Below are 7,917 nucleotides of genomic sequence, written 5' to 3' on the forward strand. Positions count from 1 at the left end.
CCTCAGTACCTCTGTCATGTCCAGGTTCAGCCTCAGCCCGTTCTCCTGCATCCATTTCAGTACAGTTCCCAGGCAGCGCTGAAGGGACAGAACGGCATCTCCTGCAGTTGGTGAAAAGGAGATGTAGAGCTGAGTGTCATCGGCATATGATTTGCTGCCTTGTAAGTCAGTAAGTGTTCTCTTTTAGGTTGGGCTTGTTTGTGGGGCATGTACTATCCACTTCTAGGCCTAAAGGACCTACATCATGTACTCAAATTGGTAGTTTTGCATCCTTGGTTCCTTTGCTGAGATAATTATCCCTTTAGGGAGAGATGATTGTGAGAGTGATTATTATTAGTTATGGCTGCACAGGCGTGGAGCAATAATTGTCAATATTCTATATGGTTAGCAGGGATGGCCTTTTAAAAATCTTTCTCAGAATTGGATGTCCACCTCGACTCCTTAACATCATCAGGTCCTTTCATGAGGAAATGAAGGGCATTGTAGTTTTTGATGGTTCAACATCGACTCCTTTTGACACCTGAAGCAGAATGAAACAGGGCTGTGTCCTCGCACCAACCCTGTTTGGGATCTTTTTTGCTGTCATGCAGAAGCACACTTTTAGAACTGCAACAGAAGATGTCTATCTCCAGACTAGATCAGATGGAAAGCTCTTTAATCTCTCTAGATTGAGAGCAAAGACGAAGGTCCAGCTGAAATGCATGTGGGACTTCCTCTTCGCTGATGATGCAGCTGTTGTTGCCCATTCTGCTGAAGATCTCCAATAACTTATAAACTGTTTTAGTAAGGCCTGCCAAGATTTTGGATTAAAAATCAGCCTGAAGAAAACACAAACATGGGCCAGGGTGTGGACTCACCTCCCTCTGTTACCATCTCTACACAAGAACTGAAGGTTGTTCATGATTTTGTATACTTTGGCTCATATATGTTATCTTGTTGTGTTTTAATCTATGTAAGCCGCCCCGAGTAGACGTTGTCTAGAGGGGTGGGGTAAAAATTGAATAAAGAAATTAAATAAATAAATAAATAAATGACCTCTGACACATGGTTGTTGTGGGTTTTTCGGACCCTTTGGCCGTGTTTTGAAGGTTGTTCTTCCTAACGTTTCATCAGTCTCTGTGGTCGGCATCTTCAGAGGACAGCACTGCCACAGAGACTGGTGAAATTTCCTCTTCACATGCCTGCCTGCCTGCCTGCCTGCCTGCCTGCCTGCCTGCCTGCCTTCCTTCCTTCCTTCCTTCCTTCCTTCCTTCCTTCCTTCCTTCCTTCCTTCCTTCCTTTACTTCTTTCTTTACTTCTTATATTTATGTTGAACTGCGCCTGTGTAGAAATGCTGCTCCATGATTTTTTTCCTTTTAAAATGACAAACTTCTCCTGGCACCGGAAGCCTAACAGTTGGATAAGCGAAGTATTCCCACACTCTTTGGATAAGAAAGGAGATCAGTCCACTGGTGTTTTACAAGGGATGAATGCCACCCTAAGCAAGTTCTTTCCAAAGAAAGAAATTTAGGCATTAGCTATTATGCATGGACAGGACAATACGCCATGGAAGAGAGAAAGAATATAGTTAGCAGCCAAAGTTCTTAGAACAACTGTCTAAAATAAGTCAGTATTTCTATCCTTGTATCAGAGGTACGCACGCCAGGAAGATGCAAAGAGAATAGTGATTTCCTCAGTTTATTTGAAGAAATGAGATTATAAACGTGACATTGCCAGCTCACACTGTTTTTAAACTTTGTTATGCCGCCCAGAGTAGACTATTTGTCTAGATGGGCGGGGTATAAATCTGATGAAATAAATAAAAATATAACACACTTGGATCCATATTTACTCAGAAGTAAGCCTTCCTGCATTTAGTGGGTCTTTGTGTGTTATGAGTCATTAAGTCAGAACTGAATTAAAGCAACCCCTAAAAGGCTTTCAAGCTAAGTGAGAGATTTAAGGACTGGTTTTACTAGTTACACATACACACCCAGGGAATTTCCATGGCTGCGCAGGGATTGGAACTCAGGTCTCCAGAGTGCTAAACAATCACTCATTCTGCTACACCACACTGGGAATCTCACCTTTTCCTTACCTGAAGACAAACAGGGTTCTGACCAAATGCACAAGCATTCTAGAGGACTCCATCCCTGTTCCATTAGGCGCCCAGCTTCTTCTTCTTCTTCTCCTCTCTCTCTCTCTCTCTCTCTCTCTCTCTTCTGCAGTGGGGACATGGACGCCCTTTCCATGGGGAAGGGAGATTCAAGACTTCTCACTCACACCAGTAACAAAGATGTTGGACAGCCTACTGGCAAAGCTACTACCATTGGCATCAATATTGAAGCAGCAGGGATGCAGTTGATGGTCACATCAGTATGACCCAAGTTGCCACACCCAAGTTGCCTGTGTTATACATGATTAGGTCTGCAATCTTGCCTGTCTCTGGGCTAATCCGAATAGTGTTCCTCACCTTAATGACACCATCAAGATAGCAAATGGCCTCACCATTGTTAGTAAGAAAGTGTGGGACCCTCTTGGTGCCCATGAAGATCTTGTACTTTGCCTTTTTTGGTGAGATTCGGTGAACAGCCAAGCATCCTTTTGTGTCATACACAAGGTGCAGCTGCTCACTGGTATTCTTGATGCTGATTACATTTATAAAGCCAGCAGAGTGGGTGATGTCCATGTGGACTTAGCCATGAATCTCAATAAACCACTGCATGCCGCTCTTTTTGACATTGTCAGGGTATATCTGGGCCTGTTCCTGGGCAAAACGGTGAACAGAAGGCACTCCTTCACTTAGTGGGAAACCTGTGTTATGGCTAGGGTACCATGACTGTGCTCTGCCAAGAAAGGGCCACCATTTCCACTCCAAGGTGGATAGTGGTTCTCACTTAGATGTAATTTTGCATTAGCAAAAAGCAAAGTGTGATGCTTATATACCACCCCATAGCGCTTCAAGCACACTCTGGGTGCTTTACAAGTTAATTATGCAGGCTACACATTGCCCCGCCCCCCAGCGAGCTGGGTACCGACCTCGGAAGGATAGAAGGCTGAGTCAACCTTGAGCCGGCTACCTGGGATTGAACCCTGGGTCGTGAAAACAGTTTTAGCTGCAGTACGGCAGTTTAACCATGTGCCATGAGGCTCGGTGCATTAGGTTGCAAGTCTATCTACTGTCCCAGCTTCTGCAGCAGAAAGTTGTAACAAACCACCAGAATACACTGCATGTTTCCAGGTGAACATTACTTGGAGAAGATAGATGGCTCAGTTAGTTAAATATTTGGCTGAAATGTCAGAGGTTCTGAGTTGAGTTCTCCATTGTTTGTCCGAAGAAAAGAGCCAACCTTTAGTCCTGAACAAACTGCACTGTCTCAGGGTACCATCAGAAGAAGAAAATGTAGACCACTTCAAGAGCATACCTACAAATCCCTGGCTAGAGTTGCTATAAGTTGGAATTAAATTGGTGGCTGACAATGATTATTATCAGACATAATGAGTGCCAGGGCTTGTTTATTTTATTTACTGCAGTAGCTGGAGGCTAAATTTAGACTTGAACTGGTATCATGCTTCAGACATAAATAAACAATTTAGTTATGCTTACAAAAGCATTCCCAGAAAGCATACGGCAAATTTGCTGTAAATAATATTGTCCATTCTGAGAGAAATACAAATGTGTCTGCTTCTGCCTTTTTCGGCAGCTTATAAGAACATAAGAAGAGTCCTGCTGGATCAGGCCAAGGGCCCATCTAGTCCAGCTTCCTGTATCTCACAGTGGCCCCAACAAATGCCTCTGGGAGCATACGAGACAACTGGACACTGATCTCCTGATATTATTAAGAGTCTCTCTTGGTGTAGAGAGAGAAAAACACCTCTGATAGACTGGGTTTCATTTTCCCCTTATATACTCAAGAAAATAACTCCTTTCTTCTCATTCACATCCATTATGCAAATAAACCCCTCTTGTCCATCCCTCTTCACTCCCAGGACCACCCCTTCCCTTTCACAAACCCTCCCGCAATGCCCCCTCTGCTCCCAGCTGCGTGCCCTGCCTACCACAAATCCCCCTTCACCCCCAACCCTCTTCTCTCTCCTCCCCTCAAGCCCCCTCTATCCCCACCCTGTCTTTTCTTGACCAACCCAAGCATGGTCCCTCCCACCCGTCCCGCTCTCTTGTCAGTCCCTCCTCGACACATCTCATCTAATGCCCATGGCCTTTTCCTGCCCACCTCAAGTGCGGTTCAAAACCCTACCCTACCCTCCAATCATTCCCTCCTCGATGCGAGCCCTGGTGCCATGTGTGCCATGGCTGTGCTCTGCCAAGAAAGGGCCACCATTTCCACTCCAGCGTGGATAGTGGTTCTCACTTAGATGTAATTTTGCATAAGCAAAAAGCAAAGCGTGATACTTATATACCACCCCATAGCGCTTCAAGCACGCTCTGGGCGCTTTACAAGTTAATTATGCAGACTACACATTGCCCCGCCCCCCAGCGAGCTGGGTACCGACCTCGGAAGGATAGAAGGCTGAGTCAACCTTGAGCCGGCTACCTGAGATTGAACCCTGGGTCATGAGCACAGTTTTGGCTGCAGTACGGCAGTTTAACCACTGTGCCATGAGGCTCGGTGCATTAGGTTGCAAGTGTATCTACTGTCCCAGCTTCTGCAGCAGAAAGTTGTAATAAACCACCAGAATACACAGCATGTTTCCAGGTGAATATTACTTGGGGAGGATAGATTGCTCAGAGAGTTAAATATCTGGCTGAAAGGTCAGAAGTTCTGAGTTGAGTTCTCCAGAAATAAGGCACAGTTAAACAGCAGAAAACAGAAAATATATACTTATATATACTTATACTTATATACTTATATATATACTTATATTTACCCATCAGATATCAGCATTTCCTATTTTCAAGGGAAGGATTCATCTGAATATGCGAAGAGGTCCTCACTGCAGCCTCTCTTCATGCCATGGAAGACAATTTACCCATGTTGACCAAAGCTTTCCTCTTTAGACGGTCACTCCAGATGCAAGGAGACCAACAAGGGCTAGAAGTCTCACCTTCCTCAGACATTCAGTTTAACCCTTTTCTGAACAGTTGGATGGGGCAATTATGACTGAGCTACATTTCAGATTTCTCTACAGTATATGAACTGACAACCTATGTCCTCTATTGCAGTGATCCCTAACCTTTTCCAAACCGTGGACTCTTTGGGGGGACGGGGCACCTGTGGGGGTGGGTGGGCCATGTGTGCAGTGAGTGTGCGTGCATGTGAGGGGGAGTTCATGCAGGGGGGGCAGGAGATCTCTTTCCACAGCCCGATCCTGACAAGGCCACAGCCCGGTTACCAGGCCATGGACTGGGGGAGTTGGGGACCCCTGCTCTGTTGGCTCAATACTGGCAATTGAAGGGAGGGACCAGACAAGCAACAAACATCCAGTAGTAATTCACTGCATACAGCATACAGCAGCACCTCTCTTCAATATAAGAAAATAAAATCTCAGAACCACAAGGAAGGGAAAATTCAGGAACCAAAGTAGCACCACACAGCTATAGAGTGGTTCCCTAAATAATCGGGCAGCCATAGGAGTTAAGGAAGTTACAAGGGCATCCCATGCTTAAGTCTGGAAGACTGACCACAAAATAAAGCAAGTTCGTTTGCAGACTTTGAGAGGGGAGAGAAGCTTCAGGAGTGACACTCTCACACAACCAGCCCTTAAGAATGTTTCTCTCCATACAGTTTCTGGTTCTGCCCCAAGTCATAGAGATCATGAACACGGAGAGCTTCAGGAGGACTCCTAGCTTGGGAGAACAGCTCATGAGTTACATTCAGGAGATCAGAGGCCCAAAGGAAGGATGGAACCCCCCAGTAGATGACAATGGGGGAAATAACATGCATGTGCCCAGCCACAACTTAGCCTGTTAGGAAAAGCACTTATCTGCATTGATGCCCTGGTCCCTCTGGGATCCAGCCAATCCTTTGCAGAACTTGAAGAGTGACTTTCAAGGAGATGGCTGAAGCCGTTCATAGCCGAGCAACCATATCCCTGATAAAAAGACATGAGATAGGTGTCAACATCCTCTCTAGGATAGACTACTTTGGACATGGCTCATTCATAGCAATTGTACCTACAACTTTGCTCAGAGGTGTAAGGATTATTTTAAAGCACCGTACAAAATATAGAAGCAATGTGGAAAAAAACTTGAAAAAATTAAAAACTTTTAAAGTTGCCTGGAATTATTGCAACAAAGAAAATACCTACACTTAAGGTAATCAGATAAAATTTTGAAATGCTTGTTCATGATTGTCTGATTTCATTGTGGAACTAAACTTTTACTGGGGTAATGTCAGCTATGATGAACCTAGAAAAGCTTTGTCATCTATAAAGGCGTCTCTGATTTGCCCTTTAGGTCTGCTTTTAAGTTGGCACGTAGGGGAAATTGTACTGAGCTATCCCAAATAGGATCGGAACATAGTCATGGTCCGTGCTGGCTGGGGGATTTTTTGAGGCACAATAATAAGAGTAACAATAATAACAACATGTTTGCCAACTTCTATTCATGTAGGCTATCATTAATTCATTCATTAAATCATTCATTCATTCATTCAACTGGGATGACCTTGTGGGCCAGGCAGATGACATTAATAAGAGACACTCTGACAAGTAACATGGCCCCAAACCATGGAGGGCTTTGTATGTGAGTGTCAGAACCTTGAACCTAATCCAGAACGTAATGGGAAACCAATGCATTCACTGCAGAGGTGTTAACAGAGCTATAGAGTTGTGTGCTATCAGCATACTGATGACGCCTTACTCCAAAACACCTGATGACCTCCCACTACGGCTTAACATAGATGTTAAAAAGCATCAGGGATAGTGCTGATCCCTGAAGAACCCCACACCGAAAGGGCGAAAGTGATGACAGCTCCTCCCCTTGCTGAACTCTCTGGACGTGGTCCTCGAGGAATGATCAGAGCCAGCTCAATGCTAAGCCCCCAATCCCAACCTTGGAGAACCTGTCCAGGAGGATACCGTGCTTAATGTTATCAAAAGCCACTGAGAGATCTAGGAGTACCAACAGGGTGCCTCTGCCCCGTCACTCTGCCTCTTCCTTTAAAAGGTCATCCTGCAGAGTGACCCATGTCGTCTCAGTAGCCCATTGTGGCCTGAATCCAGACTGGAATGGGTCAAGGCAGTCCTGCTCCTCCAGGTATGACTGCAGTTGATTGGCCACCACCCTCTCTATCACCTTGACCAAGAATGGTATCGGATGGAAATTGTTAAGATTGCCCGACACTAACTGGGGATGTTTGATGATGGGTTGGATGATGGTTTCTTTTAAGCGAGAGGGAGATGGTTTCTTTTAAGCAAGCATTCCCTCCCTCAGTGGTGAATTAATAATGTTCACGACCAATCAGTCATAGCCTCCTTTGTGGCTCTGATCAGCCACACCGGGCAATGATCCAACGATTAGGTGGTGGGTCTACAGCTAGCCATCACCCTGGAGGCTTCCTCCTTTACTGCAGGGTCAAATTGAACTAACTGGGCAATGGGAGATGGAGCAGCAATGGTCACTCCCCGGATCAGCTAAACTGCTGGTAGAGTCAAGATCAGCACGAATGGCCTCAATTTTTGTTCTAAAAAAGGCTGCACACTGATCACTGGTGAACTCAAAATGAGGCCCTGAATGGCCAGAACTGGTAAGGTCATGGGCAACCCAGAATAATTCTGCTTGTTGGTTCACAGCCTCACCAATCCTCTGGATGTTAAAAGTCTTTCTTGCCTCTTTAAGGGTATTAGCATATTTATTGGCTGTAGTTTTGACTGCAGCCCTATTTTATGTGGACTGATCTCTTCTCCACCTGCTCTCTCTCTACCCATCTCCTTGATAACTTCATACCAAGGAGCAGTGTGAGCTCTAGAGCGGAGAGG

At 45.2% G+C, this 7,917-nt stretch overlaps 1 long non-coding RNA gene and 1 pseudogene across 1 annotated transcript in view; one reads left to right on the forward strand and one right to left on the reverse strand.

Annotated features, from left to right (window-relative positions):
- LOC144588265 (uncharacterized) overlaps nucleotides 1-6,279 on the forward strand; it is a 31,952-nt gene extending 25,673 nt beyond the window's left edge. Inside the window, exons 4-5 of the long non-coding RNA XR_013543755.1 lie at nucleotides 61-169; nucleotides 4,874-6,279. This is a non-coding gene — a long non-coding RNA (uncharacterized LOC144588265). The remainder of the gene's footprint in view (nucleotides 1-60; nucleotides 170-4,873) is intronic.
- LOC140705473 (small ribosomal subunit protein eS4, X isoform-like) lies at nucleotides 1,877-3,212 on the reverse strand (annotated as a pseudogene).
- Nucleotides 6,280-7,917: the final 1,638 nt, after the last annotated feature.

Source organism: Pogona vitticeps, chromosome 3 (assembly GCF_051106095.1).
Source record: "Pogona vitticeps strain Pit_001003342236 chromosome 3, PviZW2.1, whole genome shotgun sequence".
In the NCBI taxonomy this organism is placed as follows: domain Eukaryota; kingdom Metazoa; phylum Chordata; class Lepidosauria; order Squamata; family Agamidae; genus Pogona; species Pogona vitticeps.